Genomic DNA, 24525 nt, shown 5'->3' on the forward strand with positions numbered 1-24525 from the left:
CAAAGGCCTTCAAAACGTAATCAGAAGCAGCATATCTATAAACACAAATCACACATGATTGATTACTGGTTTATTAAAGGAAAGTAGTACCTGGTTCTCTGTACAGCCAAATTTAAATGTGAGAAAGAGCTCAAATAAAGTATAATTGAGGTTAAATAATTGGAAAATATGATCTATAAGACTTGGTATCTACTGTAAAAATAATCCTTAGACTGTTAAGACTATTGTTTGACCCACAATAAACTTTTGTCTTCTCACTTAATATGTACTTCTTTAATCCAGAAAGTATCAACAGGATAATTTGATCTCCTTCTTCTTGAGGTTCAATTCTAAGATTTAATTTTAGAATGTGGACAATCCAGATGATAGTTTGCAAAGTAACAGGTAAGTGTAAGTTTTTATATTTTAAATGCATTATTCAGTTGTTCCTACATACTATGTTCTGCTTTACATTGTGGTGGTCTTCGAGTACATTACTGAAATGGTTTTGAATGAAAATAAACCTGAAGATGTCCTTTGGAAGTTCATGTATACACTGGGCTCCAGCTTTTGTCAGAAACTTGAGTCACAGGGCTATGGTACAGCTTTAGCTAGACCCTATACAATTGGTGTCAGGTAGACACCAGGCTGTCGGTAGATAGAAAGTCAGCACATACCATGCTACAGTAATTACCAAGATAAATACAGTCAATGAGTTCAGAGATATTTTGTCTTTTCTACTGTCTCAAAAAAGTTAGAAAACCTCCAAACCAACTGCAGTCATTCAGATTATCCTCTTTGCATTGCTATTCCACTTAATGAAATTCCTTTAAAAAACAATGACAACAAATACATTTATAAAGAGTTACATTTTCAGAATTAATCTTTTAGCATGGCTCAGTTAAATAAAAATAACTTAGAGTTTAGTGGGAAAAAAGTAGCGTTGGGGATTTTTTCATTTGTTCCTCTAAATATTGTGCGGCATTTTCCACCTAGTATGTGGGGCAACATATGTAAAGGCAAATTTCTCTTAATGTTGTTCCAGAAATTTATTTTCACTGGATTGGAAAGATCTCCAACATATCCAGATTTTCAGCTAGACATAATTTTCATTTTAGTACAAGAACACTGATTACTCTTTTACACAAATAACTTTATGTGTAAAATGTATAAAAACATCCCTAGTTCTTATTTGCCAAAATCTATGGCTTTTATTGTAAATTGCCACAAGCACAGGGCAGAAATACTCAATATCTTATTTTAGCAGTAACATAATTAACACAACCTTTACATGACAGCTGACCATATATCCCAAACTACCTCTTGCACTGAAAGGTGTGACTGAAAATGTGTTTTCATTCCTTTAAACACAGCAAACTATATGCCAACATAACTTCTGCACAGCAGTATAAAATTTCCTCCTCATTCAGAGACATTTCATTTTATTGACTGTTTATTATACATGTGATTAATGTACCTTTTGATGTGTTTAAATCAAAACCCAGAGTTGAAACACAAGTTGTTACTATTCATACCATAAAATCTGAAGCGTGATAATAGCAAGAAACATATACAAAGACTTAGTAAAATCCACGAATCGTGACCTGTAATCTTTGGTTTCTCTTTCTTCCTCTCCAAGGATATTGCACTTCATATATTAAAAAAACATACATATTATCATGAAAAAATTGCACCATGTAATATGAAATGCCCTTAAGGCTACTAATCTTGACTTTAAATAGTGTGTGACAAATGCTGGTCTTTAATATGAAGCACTGAGAGTTTTCAGCATTAATGTATCATTTAGATTTTAACATATAGATACAGAAATCACAGCGATTTAAATGGAGACCTTCTCATCAGAAAGCAGGATCTTAGAAGGAAAGGAAAGGGATTTGAGGATGACAAGCTTATTGGTTGCATTTCCCAGCAAACCTGACCTTATTTCTGGGGTTTTTTCCTAGCTTTCTTAGAGAAAACAAAATGCTGGAAAATGAGAAGGCTCTTTCCAAATATCAGAACAGTATATATTTTACTAGTGTGGAAGTCAAAACAGAGCAAAATGTTGTCTTAAGTATATATTGTTGACTGTATGGGGGTTGACTGTATGGGGGTGACTCCATGGGGGTGGATTTTTAAAGATCTGTATCTTTTCAAGTTCTTAATTATTAATGCAAGTCAAGTATCAGCCAGGACCAATCAAAGGTCATAAATATTTTTCTCTCATTAGTATTACAGGTGTTGCCTTGAGAATTGACATCTTAGCTCAGATGATCACTGTAGAGAAGTCTATGACGTAAACCATATTTCTGAAAGAGTGAAAAATGCTGAGAGATTCTGTCTATGAGTTTCCTTCCAAGAAAATTCACTATTTCTACCAGTTCCAGAGCTAACACTTCAGTAATACATGAATCACTACAAGGAAAAAAAATATGTAAAATGTGTTATTAGTCACTATATAATTCAGAAACAATAATTCTTTAATGTAGTTTTTATAAGTCAGGCTGATTGCAGGTTATAGCTTATCTAACCTGTATATAATTATGCGAAAAGTATGCAAAGGTTCTTTTTTATTTGGCTTTTGATTTTTCTCATTGAGGTTCCCAGACAGTCTCAGAGAGCCTTTTTTCTCAGTTTCTATCTTTTTGTTTTATCTTTTAATTTCTTTTCTCTTTACAGTAAGATCTCATGAGTTTAAATTATGATTATTACCTTATACTTGTTCTTTCTCTTTGGAGATAGTCATCATTGTAAGTATTTCTCAAAACATCATACTGCAGCTTTTCAGGGTATGGGCAGCACGTTGCTTTTCCATATAAACACATTTGACAGAAAGGCATAAATTAATCACATTCATATTGAGTCTCTGCATCTGATATCTTAAAAAAATCACAACTGTTATGGATTACTGACCAAAATACCTATATCAGAAGATTAGGTATTATTGCATGAGGGCAAAACTTAAGGGAGAAGAGTGCAGGGATATATGTATGTCATTCCTCCTCTCTTCCAGAAAGGGTGTGTCACATGTTGGAGTTTTCAAACCTAGGAACAGCATAACTTGTAACTCTGGTAACACACAGGCATATGCCTTATTTAAGAAAGCCTCACTCTAGTCCATGGCCCATTCCCAGGAGGTGGTCTGTGCCTCAACTGCATGAATTTCTGAAAGCAATAAAGGGACCTGGCCCTAACTCCTACAAAAATCTTTATTCCTAGTTATTCTGCATTCACAGTTACCACAAACAAGGTCTCAGGGCCCTACTTACCAATTCGCAGATCTCATGGGAAAACCCTGTGTGCCTCATTGCTGCCCAGGGGCTACCACTACCACAGCACAATGCCCAGTCCAACACTTCCATAACCCACAGAAACAAAAATCCCCAGCACTGACAATGACATGACCTTCCTTTAACTTAGCTGAGTTCACAGAGGCACCAACTATTGCTTGTCAGCTCCCTCCTGATTTCATTCTTCAACTAGAGGAGTTAGAAGCTGTGTCAGAAATTGTTCAGCGAGAGACTGCATATTCTGACAGCTAGTTTGTGGTTTACGAGGAGCAACTGATGACTAAAGATTTCTCCCACGTCCTCTCACTCTCATTCAAAGAAATTGATGGATTTATATTGTTGCCAACCCAGCTGGGTTGTGACTTAACATATGGATAGAGAAGGAAAGGTCATTTTCCACCTTTTTACATGGTCTTTTGGGTCATCTTGGACTAGAAAGAAATGCATTCATTTCCATTGATATTTCTTTAAAAGTTTTCCTTATACTTACTTCCTTATACTTACTTATATATGTTTCTTGCTAAGAACTAATTTCAATAAGAAAAACAAAATGCAGCAAGCACTGGGAAACATTTTATCTAGCATGTCATCATGTTTCTAAAAAGGCATATTTTTTCATATTTCATTATCATGATGGTAAGAATAATTAAAGCAGATATTTAAAACAGAAAACCAGCAACATTTCAGTCAAAAAATGTACCTCTACTAATTCTATAGGGTATACTGTAAAACACACACATGAATTCTGCATTCTATGTTTATATGGAGGCCACTGACAAGTGGGGTTCCCCAGGACTCAGTGCTGGGTCCAGCCCTGTTCAATGTCTTTATCAATGACCTGGATGAAGGCATCGAGTGCACCCTTAGCAAGTTTGCAGATGACACTAAGCTGGGTGGAAGTGTTGATCTGCTGGAGGGTAGGGAGGCTCTGCAAAGGGATCTGAACAGGCTGGACCGCTGGGCAGAGTCCAATGGCATGAGGTTTAACAAGGCCAAATGCTGGGTCCTGCACTTGGGGCACAACAACCCTGTGCAGTGCTACAGACTAGGAGAAGTCTGTCTAGAAAGCTGCCTGGAGGAGAGGGACCTGGGGGTGTTGGTTGGCAGCGACTGACCATGAGCCATCAGTGTGCCCAGGTGGCCAAGAAGGTCAATGGCATCTTGGCTTGTATCAGAAACGGTGTGACCAGCAGGTCCATGGAGGTTCTTCTCCCTCTGTACTCGGCACTGGTGAGACCGCTCCTCGAATACTGTGTTCAGTTCTGGGCCCCTCACCACAAGAAGGATGTTGAGGCTCTGGAGCGAGTCCAGAGAAGAGCAACAAAGCTAGTGAAGGGGCTGGAGAACAGGCCTTATGAGGAACGGCTGAGAGAGCTGGGGTTGTTTAGCCTGGAGAAGAGGAGACTGAGGGGAGGCCTTATTTCTCTCTACAACTACCTGAAAGGAGGTTGTGGAGAGGAGGGTGCCGGCCTCTTCTCCCAGATGACAGGGGACAGGACAAAAGGGAATGGCCTCAAGCTCCGCCAGGGGAGGTTCAGGCTCGACATGAGGAAAAAATTCTTCACTGAAAGGGTCATTAGGCAATGGAATGATCTGCCCAGGGAGGTGGTTGACTCGCCTTCCCTGGAGGTGTTTAAGGTGCGAGTGGATGAGGTACTGAGAGGCATGGTTTAGAGATTGGTGGGAATGGTTGAACTCAATGATCCAGTGGGTCTCTTCCAACCTGGTGATTCTATGATTCTATGATTATATACACATAAACACATATATGTGCACACTAATACTTATAATAATGCATATAAGTGTATAGACAGATATTTCTCAGGGATAATTTTGATATGAAAACGCTTTATCTGTTTGACATACGGTTAAAATTTGAAAGTTTATAAATTACAAGTTAGAAGTTATCAACACTAGCAATCTTAAGAGGATTTTACTTCAGATCAGACAAAATATCTAATAATTTTTAAATCAATCCAGATGTAATCAGGATTGATGATAACAAAAATCTTCAGTCCTCCCATAAATCCCTATAAGACGATGTACTCCATTATAACATAAGATTTTAAATTCAGTAGCAAAACATTAATAGATCATAGCTTAATTAAAATGCAATATGTATATCATTAACTGTTATATCATGATTTCCTGTGGGAGTGACTGATATATTGTTTCTCATTTATATTATTTTCTTTTTTAATCCCACTCATAAAGCAGCAGTATAATTCACTAATGCCTGAACCACTTAATCTTACAAGTTATACAGGTTGCCTCCTTTCAATTTACCTAGCCTCCCTGCTAAGTAACACATAATTATAAAAAGCTTAGAAAGTAACAGTAAAACAGAAGAGCACCAAATTTCTTTCTTCAATCTACAGGAGGTTACATCTTCATTCAGAATGCTTCAGACAAACAGAGGTTAAAGGAACATGAAATAACACCAGCTAGTGCCAGTATATCAGTTGTTTACTGTGCAAATATACAGAAAGGCTACTGAACAGCCAATCTGAACAATTTTGAATAACTTGTACTTACATAAAGATGTGAATAACTATGGAAACACCTACCTTTCCTGAGGACACATCTCAATGATCCATTCCATTTCCAAACATTCCATGCCCAGCATACAGATCTAATGGAAGTAATTTATCAGGGTAACTAGTAAACTCGGAGATTTCCCAATTGTATATGTAAATGCCTTTCCTGTAGTCTTAATGAAAGTGAAGTCCCACTGATTTCAGCTTTAATCCAAGAGGTTTTAGTGACATAGGGAGTGAAACAGTTGATGGTAACAGTCTTTCTAAGCTGAGACATGCTAACATGATTTTTTCTTTTTCTTTGGAAGAACATCTTTTCTCATGAATTCTGTCACAGCCACATCACTCTGCTGATTAAAATCTTTATTTCACATTCTGAATTTGTATCTAGTGACAATGTCGAATCTAAGATATATATTTGTTATTTTGTAGTATGATTGACCCAAAACCTCAGCTCAAAATAAAGTTTAAATTGTTGAATATCCATTGGTTTTAACACCAGACCATATGTCATTCAGGATCCTTTACAGTGTGACTCCAGTTATCATATATTTTGGCCTCTACATGCATTCTTTTTCTTTTAAGATTTTATAAATCCAATCTTCTCGAGCTGGATTGAGAAGAACAAACAAAACAAACAAACAAACAAACAAACAAAAGACAAACAAACATCAAAGTATTGACTGCCTTAATTATCCCAAATTGTCTAAATTCTGAAAATTGATGTGCACTTCTCCTATGTGGCAAAACTGTGGTTCATTTGTAAGATTCACAGCAAGACCAGGACAGCGAGTGTAAGCTGGCTATTGAACTGATAAACGATACAGCTGCCTCAGAAACAGAAACAGTGATTATGATAATCTTCTTCACAGTACAGTATTGAGAACAAGCCATCTCTAAATAGCTTGTGAATCAGTGCACCTGAAATATGTACAGAAACTAAGAAAACTGTATTTTTGCATATGCTTTTGTATATGCTTATGTATACAGTATGATGAACAATGATGCATGGCCTTGCTCAGGTGGTATAGAATGATAATAGTGGCTAAGGTCATGTTATTTTTATTATTGTCTAGACTTGTCCTTTTTTCTGGTTTTAAACATAGATACAACTTTTTTATTGTTAAGATATGAAACCAAAATAATACTGAGTGATTCCACTCAACCATTTTTTGGTAAATGTGGGAAGTATTATTACTTTTCATAGACCTATACAAAAACCTTAATTTAAAGAAAAAAGAAAGCCAGATATGGTTGTTTCTCTGTACATTAATCTTTGACCCTAGCTACATCTTGAATATACTAGAACAAACTAGAAAAAGTAAAGGTATGATTTTTCTTCTTGCTTGTATGTAAGCTCTTTTTCAGTTTTTGATGTCAATCTGTTGAAAGGGAAGTCCACTACAAGCAATCTGAACATTTCAGAAATACATGGCAGGAAATGGGGTGCACAAGACAAAACTGTCTTTGGTAACAAGCTGGTCAATCTGCTAAGGAAAGGTGTAAACTAAGAATGATGATGAAAGGAGTGCATGATCTATGAAAAAGGGAGGACGTGGTGGTTAGGATTTGCAAGCAAAAGATGCAGGCTGGTTTAGACAAGAGAGGCCTTACAATCAATGAAACACATCTGAAGTATGACGGCCTGAAGTATATGTACACGTATGGGGAAATGAGGAAAGGATGAAAATATCAATTAAGCTCAAACATTTTCAGGGAATTCAGCAAACCTGGTTCATTCAAAGTAGCCATACACCATGATGGATGCAGCACATGGAGCTAGATAGGAGAAAGCAGAAGTCTACATGCATTTGTGGGGTCAGGGTCTCACTGGGATCATGGATATATGGTAGTGTCATTTGCTGGCAGCTGACTGAACATGAGCCAGCAGTGTGCCCAGGTGGCCGAGAAGGCCAATGGCATCTTGGCTTGGATCAGAAATGGTGTGACCAGCAAGTCCAGGGAGGTTATTCTCCCTCTGTACTCGGCACTGGTGAGACCGCTCCTCACATACTGTGTTCCGTTCTGGGTCCCTCACCACAAGAAGGATGTTGAGGCTCTGGAGTGAGTCCAAAGAAAAGTGACAAAGCTGGTGAAAGGGCTGGAGAACAGGCCTTATGAGGAACAGCTGAGAGAGCTGGGGTTGTTTAGCCTGGAGAAGAGGAGGCTGAGGGGAGACCTGAAGGGAGGTTGTAGAGAGGAGGGTGCTGGCCTCTTCTCCCAAGTGACCGGGGACAGGACAAGAGGAAATGTCCTCAAGCTCCGTGAGGGGAGGTTTAGGCTGGACATTAGGAAAGAAAAAATTCACAGAAAGGGTCATTGGGCACTGGAACAGTCTGCCCACGGAGGTGATTGGTTCACCTTCCCTGGAGATGTATAAGACATGGGTGGATGAGGTAGTGAGGGGCATGGTTTAGCATTTGATAAGAATGGTTGGACTCGATGGGGTGGGTCTCTTCTAACCCAGTGATTCTGTGATTCTATGATTTATTAGAAGTTCAGTCTAAGCAATCACTGCATGTCCAAAAAGTCTATTCAATATGGACTGTAAAGGATCAAAACGATATCACATTACTCATAAAATATTGATAAAAACAAGAAATAAAGTCATCTGGAAGAGAAACAATTAGTGATGGCTACTCAGGCAGTACTCTCCAAAGAAAGAGCAGAGATTCAGGTAGCAATGGAACAGAGTTATCCAGAGAAGGAACAATTGATTCAAATTCCATGACCTGCTGCTATCATGGCATTGGCTCTTACTATAACTCTTTTGAAAAAATGGGCTCTGTGGCAGTATGTGCAGGAAATAGCCACAAACAACCCAGAGAGATAGAGCTGTGGATATTGCCAGCCAATATCATAAGTAACAGTCTAGATATTTCTGTCCCTTTTAACAACCCATTTTATAACTAAGTACATTAATTCTTTATTTAAAGAAGTGTTATTAGTTCTAAACTGTGAGTATTCAAAAATATCTTAGAAAAAAAAATTTTCAATGGTAAGGCATAATTTGTTTTAGCATTTATTTCATGCTAATATTACAATTCATTTTGGCTAAAAATCTACCCAGGCAAATATATTTACCTTCCTAACTGATAATTTAGGACAGAACATTTTGTGGCTAGTTAAGAGAAATTTTAAACAACCTTGAATATCTGTCAAGAGTGACAGCCGGAATATCTAAGGAAATAAGACACTCTTAACTGTAAAAAGATTTATTTCCTCTGCATGGATCTGCATGGTTCTTAACGTGGTTTTGTATTTATTTTTCTCCAGTATTTCCACGCTGGTTTACTTTATGATGTCTTTTCAAATATACACAAGTCCCTGCTTGGCATTCCACTTCACAGTCTCCGTGGAACAGCTAAGTTTGCAGGAGTCTTCAGTTTAAAGTTGCAAATGCTCTACAAATGCTAGAACCATGTGGGCAAAAGTCAAAAAGCCAATATAATAGAACACTCCTTCCAATGCACAGATTAGAAAGAGACATGATTATCAACTATTTAACCCTGAAACATATGTATATTCTTAGGAACTTAACCTAAAAGTGTGCACAGCTAGTTGGTAACCTAGTTTTTAATAGTAAGACATTTCAGAGATGAAGAATTCTACACTGTATCAGAGATATATATTGAAATTTGAAGATACTGACTTACCCTTCTTCCTTGCAAAAAGAATCAGTTTACAAAGTCATTATTTTCTTTTCCTTTAACAGATGTGTCACATAAAACATGGGGAGAAAGCACCATGTGACTAGAAAGCGAGAGTCACACTTCTGAACTGCCATTCTGTGACAGTTATTAAAAGATCCTTTCTTGTTCTAAAGATCACTTCTTTTTTTTTAATTAAACACCTTGATGTTCAACACTTTAAATTTCACCTTTTGAACTGGAAAAATGTGAAAAGAATACAGAACAAAGTTCTTCTGAAGTCTGAGATGTACAAATGATCTTATTTTTCTCTAAAAACTGTTGTGAGAGAGAGCTATAAAAGTAAGACAAAAATAAGACTACAGACTGTATTCAAAGGGGACAGGCACTGCTTTTCCATACTAACCAATGTTACATACCATAATAGATTGTTGTGATTTTGACAAGACTACATTTGGAAAGCTGCTACATGGCAAGTCTTCACTGCTGTGTTTAACGATATCCTTATTTTCAGAAAAATAAGATTAAGTATAGGGTAAATATATTTCTTAGGAAACAAATATGTTGTCTCAGCTCAAAACCATTGGATATTGTGAATATATACAGCAATTCAAATTGAAAAGTAGAGATTTTGAGGGTATTTGTCTTCAGTATTTTCCTGTTTACTTTTGATTAGAAAAACCCAAACAATCCAATCACATATGCTCATAATCGTTTTCAGATAAACAAATACAGTGGCTGTAGTAGCAAACTTTCTAAAACTTTGGTAAAGAATAATGGACAACATATTCTTAAGTACATGTTGATGTTTCTTTTCTGAATCTACAGTCTTCTAGACACAAGTTAATAAGGATATCTTTTCCAATTCATACCAAATGAACTTGAATGGAATCTGGTTCATAGACTAGAGTATGAGGGCACAGTACAGAAAAGGGCAAATATTATTCAGCTTTCTCTAAATAAACTGGTAAAGGTACCAATGGCAATCCATCTGAAAAAGTAGAAAAGTCAATAAAAAACCTAGTACACCCTACTGAGAAACAGGTAATTTTCTGCTGTTCTTGACTTAAAGATTCTTCTTAGTGCAAATATTTCACTATGATACAAAGATTTTGGTCAAGGTCTTGCCTGCGGAAAGTGATATAAGATGATAGACTTCCTTGGAAAGCTCTAATTTCTCTGTTCCTAAGAACCCATTTCTAATTTTTTGAAGCAGTTCCAGAAAGACATCATTCTTCCATGAACAATTTGTGGGCAACAGGATGCTAAACTTTTCATTTAGCTGTTTTCTTGGGTGGTTTTTTGTGACAATTTTTTGTGTTATACCTTCCATGTCACAAACAATTCTGGTTTAGTACATCATACTGGCACACACTTACCACTTTTTCTGATATCAATAGCACCCATTTAAACCAGCTTTATAGTGTCAATGGTTACTTTATATGTTATAAAATAAGACATGCCTCAAAATAAGTTTTTTTACTGTCTCACTGGTTTTCTAGATTTACATGAACATCTCTTCCTTGCTTTTTAATGATTACTATAATGTAGCTCTATATCAGTCCACAACTCTGCAAGACTTCCCTGGAACTTGCAGCCTTGCAAATATTAGTTATTCAGAGAACCTAGTTTTAATGCTTTTATTGTCTTCATTTCTTCATTGGGTTAGTAATTTTATGCTAGTTTACTCCAACACTATAAAATGTATAATTTTCCTGTAATACTGATTCAACAAAATCCTAGACTAAACCTTCTTTACTTATCTCCTGATAAGATCTGGATTTGCATAGGTAGAAATATAAGGGACATCTTAGCACCAAGCAGTATTCAATCCTCAGCTTAAAAAATAATGCTGCTTTCAAACAAACTACTTTGTCCACTATTTAATGTGTCATCACATCATTGGGGTACACAAGTGAAAAGAAAAGACTTTAACATTCTTAATTATACAAGTACCCTATTTAATATAGTAGAAAGATTTCATTATTTAGGTCCTCCTTGTTTAATTTTCATTGGAAAACTAAACAGGATAATTAACAGGATAATGGTGGTTTTTGGGAGTTGGTGACACTACATTGGCTTGCAAATAATGACATAAGCAATTCAAAGTTTCTTCCTGCAGTTAGTAGGGGTCTGCACATTTTTAATAAGAAGATCAATCAGACAAGAAATTTTTATAATAACTATTTGTGAGGGGATCTTAATATCTGAAATTGACTGCAGAATACATAGTGATTGTGCCAGCTATTTCTTCTCTGCTTCCTGCAAAAAGGTCACTTTATTTGAATCCTGCATAAAATGAAAATTCCAGCTAATGAGCATTTGAAAACTTGTCCTTGTTTTTCAAGTTAGTATTTTTATCCACTGGTCAGCACCTAAGTATGAATCCCTACAGGTATTTTGAAAAATCTTTCAGCAAAATGAATGACTTGTGGTTTCACATGAACTAGCAGTTGCCTTGAACTGTTTGTGTATCTCAAGTAGTTTTAATAATCTGTCTTGGGAAAACTCTAATTGGTTTTGAATATGTCAGAATGAAGCTAACACTTATGTTTCAATCTAATGTGGTGCATTTAATTTCACACCCTTTTGTTATAATCTGCATAGCTAGAACAAAGAAGAAATGCCTGCTTTCATGCTTGTATTTGCAGAAAAAAGTCAGTGGAGTATAATTAGTTTAGAAGTTGTGTTTAGTTGGTCTTCTTGCCTTGCTTTACACTTTTACTCAAACTCTTTCACTTATGAATAAAAATACATTGGTTTGTTGAAGATCTATAATGATTCTTCTCCATAAGCACAAACCCATTTCTCTAGCAAACTACGATATCTGAGGAAATACCTGCAAAATCTGAGGGGAAATCAAAATACTTTTCCCAATGGTTTCAAGGTGTATCAGGACAAAGACAGTTTGTAAATTTTCTGAGTAATAGTATACTCTACTGAGATGTAAAGGCACTAGCTACACATCAGCTAAATCTTGAACAGAGTAAAATATTAAGTGATGTAGAGCAATGTTGGTAAGTAAGAATAATGTACAGAAGACTCTTTGTCTGTATTGTTCTCATCATCCTTTATTATACATAGTCTTTTTTTTTCTGTTATTGCCTGTCATTGCCTTACATGAGAAGAAAAAAACAAAACCAAAACTAAGTCAAACATATGGAAAACCAAAACCTTGTTCATCTTTTTCTCTAACCTGTGCCATTTTGCTAGGTACATCTGTAACCTAAGGGTCATTTCTGAGTTCCTCTCATCTCTTATTGATTTGAGAAATTCTTTCCAAAACCTATTGCTTCCCTTATTGCAACATCATGTGACAACAATAGAAGCAAAGTGAAGAAAGAGGATAGAATATAGTGGATAGAGAAGTAGGATTATATAAGAGCAAAAAAATAAGAAGAGATTTTTTTTTTTAAAAAAAAGAAAAAGAATAACAAGGAAAGAGCATATATTTGTAAAGAAAGTAATAAAATGACTAAAAAAAACCCAACAAAACAATAAAAAGAACTGGAATGACTGGCTTAGAATGCACTTTACTGAACTGAAAAATCAGATGAATGCTGTAATTGTATTATTTTAGATAATCTAGGAAGGAAAAGAAAAAGTCAGGGGACAAAAGTGGATGATTTCAGTACTTGAGATGTTCACCACTACTCAAAAATTATGTAATTGCTTTTCAGAATTTATTTGCAATAGCAAATAAGCAAGGTAAAAGATTGCCAGGAGGGAGAAGAATGACAATAAGCATGAATTGATGAATATTTGCATATGAGAGAACTAAATGGGAAGGAGGTGAAAGTCATAGAAAGGTTTCAAACTGTCATATGAAAGGAAACTGATTTTTCTGAGGTTGCTGCATCACGTCTAATTAAGAATGAACAGTCCAGGACATGCAGCCACAGTTCAAGGGTATCTGTAAATGCTAAGTCTTCCTGGACTTCATGGTGTTTAGCAGATTTTTCACTTTTTACTTTACAAGTACAACGCCTTGGTCACAGCAATTTCCAGGAAGATTGTCCTGTGTTCTCTTCACAAAATCTGCCTGCCAATAAAATTTTTATACCTTATATTCAGACTTCAGTTCATTTCAAATTATGATGTACTAAAGCTTTAGGTGTGAAAACAAAGATGGAAAACCACACAAAATAATGATGTCTCATCAGGTTGGCATAATATGTTTAAAAATGAGAACAAAAATCTCATGTTTCAAATATACTTGCACTATGAAAATCTTCATATAATAGAGCGTTTGGTTTTGTTGTATTTTTGAAGTGGCACAGCTGGAATCCTGCCTGATGGACGTTAATGACATTCAGTTAAGGGCAAGAGAGCCAGATGTTATTCATGAAAAAAATTTTTAGGGTCTGAGTCACTACTACAAGTTTATGGGAGACAATTTTCTTGACAGAATAAAACTACTTTGTAAAATAATTGTATTTCTGAGACAGAAGTGTCTTATTTTCAGTAATAATAAAAAAAATCCCACCAAGATTCAAAACTTGAAAGATTTTTGTTCAATTTGGATAATCCAAACTGAGAATATGAAACAACCAAATTAGTTTCTCTTTGCAGTAGTACTTGCTGACTGCAGATTTGGTAGTCAATGAAGATTCCTGATTTCAGTATATGAGCAGGAGAAATTTACTTCTAGAGAAAAGAAAGAGGTTTGGGAGTTTTTTATTACTTTCATCAACATTATGATGGTAGAGAAATATTAAGCATAACCACAGCATTGAAGACTCACAGAAGTAATTGTGGAGTTTAAAAAAGAATCAGAAATGCAGACTTACTAAAGACAATTCAAATCAATTGAAGAGCTTCAGTAGTGAAATGGAAGATGTGTGTCAAAGCAAAAAGTCAAAGGATCATGAGAACATAGAATGGAAGTGATCATCTAGTCCAACCTTCCTGCCATGATTAGGACATCTTTCACTGGGTAAACCTGCTCAAAGCCCCATCCAACCAGAAACTGAGTTACTGTAGTTCTGGGGTATCCACAACTTGTCTCGGAAAACTTGTTCCAGTGTCTCAACAACCTAGTAAATGTAAAACCTTTTATCTCCATTCTAAACCTAGCATCTTTCATTTGAAAACTGTTGCCTCTTTTCCTGTCACCACAGGCCATGGTACAATATCTGTCTCTGTCTTTCTTATAAGCTCCCTTTGTACACTGGAAGGGTACAGTAAGTCTCCCTTCTTATTATTTAGATTAAACTACCCCGACTGTCTCAGTCTTTCTTCACAGGACAAGTGCTCCTATCCTTTGGTCATTCTTGTGGCCTTCCTCTGGACCCACCCCAACATGTCTGTATTTTTCTTATACTGAATATTCCAGAGCTGGATGCAGTACTCCAGGTGGGATCTCACCAGAGTGGAGTAGAAGAGTAGGACAACCTCTCCTGACTTTCTGGCCACAATTCCTTTCACGAAGCCCAGGATACAGTTGGTTTTCTGGGCCGTGTGCTCAGACAACAATACTGGTATTCCCAAATACTCTCCATAGGGCTGTTCTCAATCCATCCATTTACTAGTCTGTATTGATACTGGGGTTTGCCTTGACTCAGGTGTGGGATCTTGTAGTCAGACTTGTTGAGCTTCATGAGGTTTGTAGGGTCGAATTCTCAAGCCTGTCCCAGCACCTCTGTGTTTTCCCTTAAGCATATCAAATGGACCATTCAGCTAGGTGTTATCTTATAACTTGCTGAGGCTGCACTCGATTCTACTCTCTGTCGTTGATGAAGATAATTGGTAGTACTGGCTCATTTATTGACCCTTGAAGGATACTACTCTTTTGTGAGTTTCCACTTAGACATTAAACTATTGTCTATAACTGGATACAGCAATCTAACCAGTGCCTTATCCACCTAACAGTGCATCCATCACACCCACATCTCCCCAGTTCAGTGGTAATAGTATTGTGTGGGACCATGCCAAAAGCCTTACAGAAATCCAGGTAGATGACATACATAGCTCATCCCTCATCCAACAATGCAACCACTGAATTGTAGGCCATTAGATTATTCAAGCACACTTTGCCCTGGTGCAGCCATGCTTGCTGTCTCTAATCACCGCATGTCTCCAATCTAATGTATGTCTTCCATGTATTTTGATATGTCTTACAGTAGGATCTGTTCCATGATTTTAATGGGCATGGAATTAAGACTGACTGGTCAATGGCTCCAGGATCCATCCTTTTATCTTCTCTAAAAGTGAGTGTGATTTTTCCCCTTCTCCCATCACTAGGGACTTTACATGACTGCCATATCTTTTCAAATATGGTGGAGAGTAGCTTGTCAACTTCAACTGTTAATCCCTCAGGACCATGAGATGCATCTCATCAAGTCCCATGGACTTGTCTATACTCAGATTCCTCGGGTATTTTATCTTCTATGATAGCTAGGAACTAATTCCCCTAGTCCCTGCCATGAGATTCAGGGACTCAAGATGTGGTAAGATAAACAGCCGGTGAAAACTGAGGGGAAAAAATTGTTAAGCACCTCAGTTTTTTCCATGTCAGATGTCACCAGCTTTCCTTTCTTATTTGCCAGAGCAGGTACCATTCTTTTTAATCTTTGTTATCTGGCCAACGTATATGTAAAAAACGTGCTTGTTTTTCTTCACATCCCTCAACAAAATCAGCTCCAACTGTGCCTTAGCTTTTCCAATACCATCCTTACACATCTCGGCAGCATCCCTATACTATTCTCAGGCTACACATGCCTTATACCTTTCCTTCTTAAGTTTCAGTTTGACCAGGAGGTCCTTACTGAATTTACTGATTTTACATTTCTGTGCTTTGGAATTTTGCTGAAAACAGTGTTGGTATCATACTGGTGTTTTAGTTACTGCTGAGCAGTGCTTACTCAGCATTAAGGCCTTCTCTGTTTCCAGTTCTGCTCTACCAGCAAGTAGGTTTGGAGTGCACAGGAAGCTGTAGAGTGGAACGCAGCTGGAACAGCATACCCCACGCAATAGACAGAATATTCCATACCATATGATGTCACACTCAGCAATAAAACCCAGGGGAAGAATTAAAATTTATTTACCTCAATCAACAGGTCCTGTCACTTTTACCCTCGTGATTCTCTCCCCCATCCCACTGGAGGGCAAGAGGTGTGTGTGAGTGAGCAACTGTGCTGTGCTTAACATCTTAAGCCCTACTGTGGTTAAACCACAAAACTGAGACATGCTATTCTCCTGCCTTCCTTGCCAAATTTATAATGTGTGGGAATTGAGAGCTCTTGTCCTAATTCTGCAGCAACTGAAAATTTGGCCCCCTAAAACTCTGTATCCTGACTTTTCTCTTTACCTGACAGATATGTCTCAAGAGTGTGTATTCTATTAGGACCAGTCTTGACAACTCTGATTAGTTCCTCTGTGTTGGTGAGTGCCAGGTCCCATAATGCTTCTTTTTCTGCTTCCTGCAGTCCAGAAGTTAATATGAGTTCAGTAAACCTATGACTGCTGCCACACGTCTTGGAATTGGGGATGAAAAACTGGTAAATAACCAAGAGCCATGGAACAACCAAGATTCTCTACCGATTCACAAGAGAATCAGAAAAGTGTTTGGTTGATGTATATTCAGAATCAATGCCAGATTGCTATTAATTAGTTCTGTTAATGTGCAGACCAGTGTATACAAACTGGTGCAATTTTCTTGGGATTTTTGTTTGCAAAGCCTTGCTGGTTTTGAACAGAGCACGTAACAAATAACGAGGCAAATGAAAAATGAGATTACCTTTTATTTCACAAAATCCTGACATTTTAATCTATTTTGGTACTTATATTCCTGTGTGGAAAGGAGAAAGAGAAGAAAATGTACTGTTTCCCTGTATATGTCTGTGCAAAAATATCATGGGAGAGCTTTCAAACAAGGACTGCCTTGCATAATTTTTCCTTATCTTCCTTTGATCAAGGAGGGAAAGGGAGATCTTTGTGAGTCTATGAAAAATGAAACCTAAGGATCTTTCTGAATATTGATCTGATTGAAAAAGCATTCTGTATTTCCACCAAACCTTGCCTTCCTGCCTTCCTGCCCCTTACAAAACACTCCCAAATCCTTCTCCTTGCACAGTCTAGTATGCTGCATTACAGTAGAATGAGGCCTCCAGGGTACTGATGATGCACAGATTGTCATCCATGATCGTCCAGAAGGAGAGAACTAATGATAATTATGTCATGACATTTACCTACATTTTGCCTCACATTTCTAGTGCATATTGACATCTATCTCTCTCTCTCCTTAAGTTAAAACTTTAAAAGAAAAAGCTTGTTCCAGCTTCCTGTTCACCAGGTGAAATTTTCTGAGTGAATTCTTTTCATAGCAGAAAGCATCTTTGTGTGTTCACTTTGTTTCTTTTTTTTAGCCATCACAGTTTACATTAAGGCTGACAGCTGCGTTATTTGCTTGTTTTTAAAGATAGAACACAGCGGCCAGGTAGATAAACTTATTGAGCTCCTAATATGATGTATCTATCTTTACATAACCTGTCAATAGGGGATAAAATTTAGAGATGGAAAATCATAGTCAGTTTTCCTAAATCATATTATGCTTCCTGAGTCTGATTTACAAGTATAGAATTAAATGGTGATGCGTGAGAGGGGTGATTATTTCATGCTTTTAGATCTGATGCTCAGGCAAAAGAAAGCGGGAAGAGAGAACAAATCATGATAGTTCAGCTAAGCATGGTGCAGGTAAGCAGTAACTATGGAAACAGCCTTTAACCATCTTGCACTGACACTCCCAAAAGAAGTTTTTCCTGAGAAAATTAAAAATGATTGGAGAGTCTAGGTGAGGAAAATGAAAGAGACAAAAGTAACTAAGTAAAATGAGAGAGGTGTTAAACAAGCAAAGGCTACTTCTTAGAGCTACAGGGTCATCAGAATACATCTGTTTCACTCCATCTGACATGACGTCTGTTGAAAGGCTGAGAGACATAGGTAGCCTATATTTAAGTGTAAAAGCCTCATGGTAACTGCTGATCTCTCCCCATCATTATTTTAAAAGGCTTGAAAGAGATACAGAACAGAAAAAGAGTGAAGAAGAAAGAACTGAACTTCAAAACTGGGCCCTTGTCTTCCATTTGTTTTTTCTTTGGCTATTTACCAATAAATACCTTTCTATCTCCTTTTGTTTCAGAAATTATTCATTATCTCTTCTGTGTTAATGCCTGTAACCATAATAAGATAGTTTCCTATAGCCTCTGATGCATTTCAAATTTCATTCATTGGAAGTAAATGTTCCAGCATGCACACCACTGAAAATTAATTTCATCTTAATGTTCACTACCTGAAAATATAAATACTTGTATTGCAAATATAGGAGGGGCCCTTGAGTGCACCCCTGGCAAACATTTGAAAAGGCCAGGAGCAGTATGGTACTAGGAGTCACACAAAAATTCAGTTGCTGATGTACAGCTGTTTAACAATCCAGTAAAGCTGCAAGTAAATAATAGCACAGGTGGAGCTGTCTTTAAAGTATGTATAAGAAAACAAAAAAGCACAACTAGGTACATTGGCCCCACTGCTTCATGTTTGGGTATGAAGAACTGATAACTATGTTGTCTGCTACTGTACTCCTGCACATAAAATCAATGTTTCATTTGTTATTGTGGTACTTCAGTTCTTAGTCTGCACCCTAAATAAGTATAAACCACTAATTTGCTAAAAGAAATGTTATTTTCTGCCTTTTGTTTCTACTTCCCTAATTGTCCCCAATTCCCAGGTATTGACTAGGTTTAAAATAACAGGACTGGAATCAATGGAGAGCAAAGACCATTTTCTGCATGCTGACAGGCATATAAGGATAAATACAATTTACTAAGGAACACTGATAATCAGCTCTCATGGTGGTATCCAAACGATCATCAGCCTGGTATAAATATTGAACACTGGTACTAGCTATGCTGTGATAAATTCCAGTTCCACTTCCAAGGCTTCCTATAGAAATTAAGATTATCCTCTATAGTGTGTTTAAGCTGCTGTTTTGTAAATCGAGCTCACAAGTAGCTAACTGCAAGAGTAAAAATAATCAGCCTAAGAGAATTGTAGGCTTTAGTCACAGGTTTGGATCAGCTGTACTTTCACATAGCTCCTTCACCCTTTCCAATTGTCTCAAAGCAATGTATGTTTGACTGCTGGCAGCACCTAAGTAAAAGTCAAGTGGAAGCTAAGGAGAAAAGTTATTGAAGGCCAAGACAAAAAACCAGTAATTTCTCAGAAAGAGTATACCTTTTTCTCCCAAAACAATTCTGTCTGGAATTTACCTCAGTGAGGGTGAAAGTGGTAAGAAATTGATCCACCTATTCTTGCCATTACTACACTGACTCCTCACCTCTCCAGCATATTGATTTTAGATACTATATCAGCAGTTTTGGGAAACTACAAGAAAGACTGAGATGAATGCATGTCTGAGAGGTGGCAAAGATGAGGCAACCATGCTTTTATACTGACCGTATAGCCTGAGAATACTTTCATGCTTGCTCGTTGAATTTTAACCACTGTTATCCAGTCAAGAGCTTTCTAGGCTAAATCTCTTGTATTATACATCAATTAAATAATTAACACACTTTCAGTTATTAAACAGGAATCTGTCATGTTTCAGCTGAATTTCATAAATGTACTTTGACAATTGTCATTTCTATCTCATTTGGTCTAACAAATATTGAAAAAAACTCTTCTGAAACTACATAAAAGACTGAGAGACTCTTACATGATGAAACAGGGGTTTAAAATCCCAGGCACAAGTCATGAATCTGTTGAAATAAGTCCAGGTAGTTAGGGCTGTCATTCTCATTATAACTTTGCAAAGTTTAAATATCAGAATAATTACAGAATCACAGAATAACCAGGTTGGAAGAGACCCACCGGATCACCGAGTCCAACCGTTCCTACCAAACACTAAACCATATCCCTCAGCACCTCGTCCACCCGTGCCTTAAACACCTCCAGGGAAGGTGACTCAACCACCTCCCTGGGCAGCCTGTTCCAGTGCCCAATGACCCTTTCTGTAAAGAATTTTTTCCTAACGTCTAGCCTAAACCTCCCCTGGCGGAGCTTGAGGCCATTCCCTCTTGTCCTGTCCCCTGTCACTTGGGAGAAGAGGCCAGCACCCTCCTCTCTACAACGTCCTTTCAGGTAGTTGTAGAGAGCAATGAGGTCTCCCCTCAGCCTCCTCTTCTCCAGGCTAAACAACCCCAGCTCTCTCAGCCGCTCCTCATAAGGCCTGTTCTCCAGCCCTTTCACCAGCTTTGTTGCTCTTCTCTGTACTCTCTCCAGAGCCTCAACATCCTTCTTGTGGTGAGGGGCCCAGAACTGAACACAGTATTCGAGGAGCGGTCTCACCAGTGCTGAGTACAGAGGGACAAGAACCTCCCTGGACCTGCTGGTCACGCCGTTTCTGATACAAGCCAAGATGCCATTGGCCTTCTTGGCCACCTGGGCACACTGCTGGCTCATATTCAGTCGGCTGTCAACCAACACCCCCAGGTCCCTCTCCTCCAGGCAGCTTTCTAGACAGACTTCTCCCAGTCTGTAGCACTGCATAGGGTTGTTGTGCCCCAAGTGAAGGACCCGGCATTTGGCCTTGTTAAACCTCATGCCATTGGACTCTGCCCAGCGGTCCAGCCTGTTCAGATCCCTTTGCAGAGCCTCCCGACCCTCCAGCAGATCGACACTTCCACCCAGCTTAGTGTCATCCGCAAACTTGCTAAGGGTGCATTCGATGCCTTCATCCAGGTCATTGATGAAGACATTGAACAGGGCTGGACCCAGCACTGAGCCCTGGGGAACCCCACTTGTCACTGGCCTCCAGCTGGATTTCACACCATTTCCCACCACTCTCTGGGCCCGGCCATCCAACCAGTTTTCCACCCAGGAGAGTGTGCGCCTGTCCAGGCCAGAGGCTGACAGTTTCCCAAGCAGAATGCTGTGAGAAACTGTGTCAAAGGCTTTGCTGAAGTCCAGGAAGACCACATCCACAGCCTTTCCCTCATCCAGTAGCCGGGTCACTTTGTCATAGAAGGCGATCTTTGACAACTGGCATTTAATAATTAGAGCTTAAAACTATATGAAATATCTGAGCCACAGGAAGAAAAGTTGCCAACTGCTTTTGTATTCCTTAAAGTGGAAATTAAAACAATAGAAGTGCAGTGAGCTCCTATCACCACTCACACATGAGCCACAGCAACCTTCCCAGCCCAGGGCCAGGAAATGTGACTGGCTCACAGATACCAGTAAGTGTTAATTAGATTTGATACCTACATGCATACTTTGTATGTTTATAAATATATTTGATAACTGCACAAGTATATTAAGTTATATTTAGCCTGCATATAGCGTACTATAAGGTGCACTTCCAGGCAATATAAGCTACAAGTACAAGATACAAGTTGTTCCTGATATTGTGTTGCAGAACAGCAGGAAGGCTTCTCAAAAAGAGGGGAAAGAAGGATATAATAGAAAGATAGTGTGGGGTCTTACAACAGTAAGTATTATGGGGAATAAAAAGACTTATAGTTGTGCATGGGCATAGCAAAGAAATTAATTCTGCAGACTTGTAGACCAATGTCTTGGAACTTTAAAGAAATAAGCAAAGAAACAAAAAGACCCCCAAAACATAACAAGACACGAAATTACTGAAAGCTCCAGGCAAAATTAAAACAGCCTGATCAATGAATGGCCCTTAAACACCACTCAGGAACTGCAGAGGTAAAGCCAGAGGCAGTGTTGGAGACCTGCACTCATACAGTGTTTCTAAGGTAGTGATTGATGGTCCTAAGTTAAGCTGAAATAGATGTCTTTGGCCCATGGGCAGGGGTTCCAAAGGGCCCAGATGAGGCTTTTCAAGACCAGTAAGGTCTGTTAATGTCTTCAGACCCCAGAGAGACGACATCTAAACTTTGACTGGTTCACCTTATAGAAAAGGTAGATTCTGAGAGACCATATAGATGTCTACGAATGTCTGGTTGGAGAACCTGGAGAAGATGGAGTCAGATTGCAATTGGAACTACGTGGTGATAGGGCAAAATGCAACATGTTCATGATCAGATGACTGTATCTGATCATGAGAAATTTTAATGAGCTGCAAATAAAGAAATTTTATTATGAAGTTATTCAAATACAAGAATTAGGACTCAGAGAGATTGTAAGATCTCTATCTATTGTTGGAGATATTCAAGACCCAGAGGCACAGGGCCTAGCGCAGATGAATCCATTCAGACCTGCACTGAACAAAGGATTGGACTAGATGATCTCTGGAGGTCCCTTTCAACTATTATTCTGTGAATACATGATTAGAAGCAGCACTATCTTCCCATGAGAGCATGGTAAAAAAAAAAAGAAAAAAATGCATTTTCAGCAGTTTCATGCCTTGCAGTTATGCAGTGAATGAAGAATTTACACTTTCAGAGAGATGCACGTATATCTGGTCATATGTAATTCTAGGTTTAGCAGGGAGTTCTGTCAACTTTTCATACAGAAAACCATTGTAAGGTAAGTTGGATTCATCTGAACTTGGGACTGTTCAGCCTGAGGATCAGTATTTATATGTCCACAGAAGACAATCATTCTAAAGCAAACTGACTTTTTTTTGGAAGCATGAATGAAAATGACTGTGACACCTATAAAATTCAAATAAATTAATCATAACCATTCCAACCGATTTCTCAGAAAACTTCATTGTTTTAAACCCTTCTGTCAAACCTCTGCATTTTGTCTACTGCAAAACAACAATTCTGAGATAGCAGTTCCAAAAGCCAGCATTACAGCTTTACCAGGAAACGAATTAGTCTGCTTTATAATTTCCATTAGGTGGCATTTAAAAGTGCACAGAAGCTTTTGAGTCAGCAGAAGTCATGGACTTCTATGCTGTGTTATCTATCACCTCTCTCCAAATTTAATTGGATTTTGTAGCTGTCTTAAAAGAAAGTACTAATTGCTATCAACTTCAGGTGTGCTACCTGTGCATTTTATGATGAGGTGATTTGTGAATGGCTAATCTGCATAGAAAACTGACCTTGATCTTAAGCGTCAGCAGGCTCTGCCGCTAACAGTGATAAGAGTTAGCCATTGTTCTGACCCAAACCTTGGAGCAGCAGTATCAAGAAAGGTGTCCTACAAAATTAGTTGCTAAACATTTTCCATTTTTAATAAAAAGGGAGCAGATGCATCATTTTTTTGCACCTTAAATGCCTCTCTCAGGACTGTTCATTTTATGTGCTTATCCTTTTTTGGCTTGCTCATTTGATCTAGGCATTTCACAGCTTACTGTGAATTCTCTGACCTGTTTCACTTTTGTGTTTTTCAGTTTCCTTCTGCTATACAGGTAAAACCAATCTTTAAACTCTTGTTTTTTTCCTCGTGTTTTCTTATGCTGATCTTCTGTATGGCAATTGGAATGCTGCTCCTAACACTACCAACTCTACCGTCTCCACTGATATTTAAGTCCCTTCATCAAATGACACCTGCAATATATTCTTCCGTAGCTGGCGGAGATGCAAAGACTTTAGTTGCACAGCACTCCTCAGAACCACTAATATATGCCCTTGAGGTTGTATCCTAATTTTTCACTTCCTCATTTTCTCCTTATCAATTATCTGCCTTTTAAAACTGTTTTTTGTCAAATTTATATTACACAATATTTGTAAGAGAAATTATTTTTTATGAAAGCATTCCTAAAAAAACCTAACCTTTTTTTCCGTTTTTTAAGGTTTCGTTCCTTTTCCCCATTGTTAATAGTATCAGAATTGTAAGCATGCTTAACATAAGAGAAAATTGTATTTTAAAATTGTATACGTTACAAGAGAGACAGATGGGGGAATTTAGACAAATTTTTTTTGCTTTTTAAGGTAATGCTATTAGTTTGCATGTGAAGGTGTTGTTTCTGAAACATAATCTCTCTGTTAAGGACAATTCCTGACAGTTATGACATTAGCACAGCTGGATATCTGACAAGAAGGAGGATTCATAGAAAGATTCATTTAGGCATTGCAATGTGTTTGATTGACAATATGTCTTGGACCAACAGCAAAAGAAGTATTCCTGAGCTTGAAGGAGGAAAGAAGTGAGAAC

The sequence above is a fragment of the Phaenicophaeus curvirostris genome, chromosome Z, assembly GCF_032191515.1.
Source record: "Phaenicophaeus curvirostris isolate KB17595 chromosome Z, BPBGC_Pcur_1.0, whole genome shotgun sequence".
In the NCBI taxonomy this organism is placed as follows: Eukaryota; Metazoa; Chordata; class Aves; order Cuculiformes; family Cuculidae; genus Phaenicophaeus; species Phaenicophaeus curvirostris.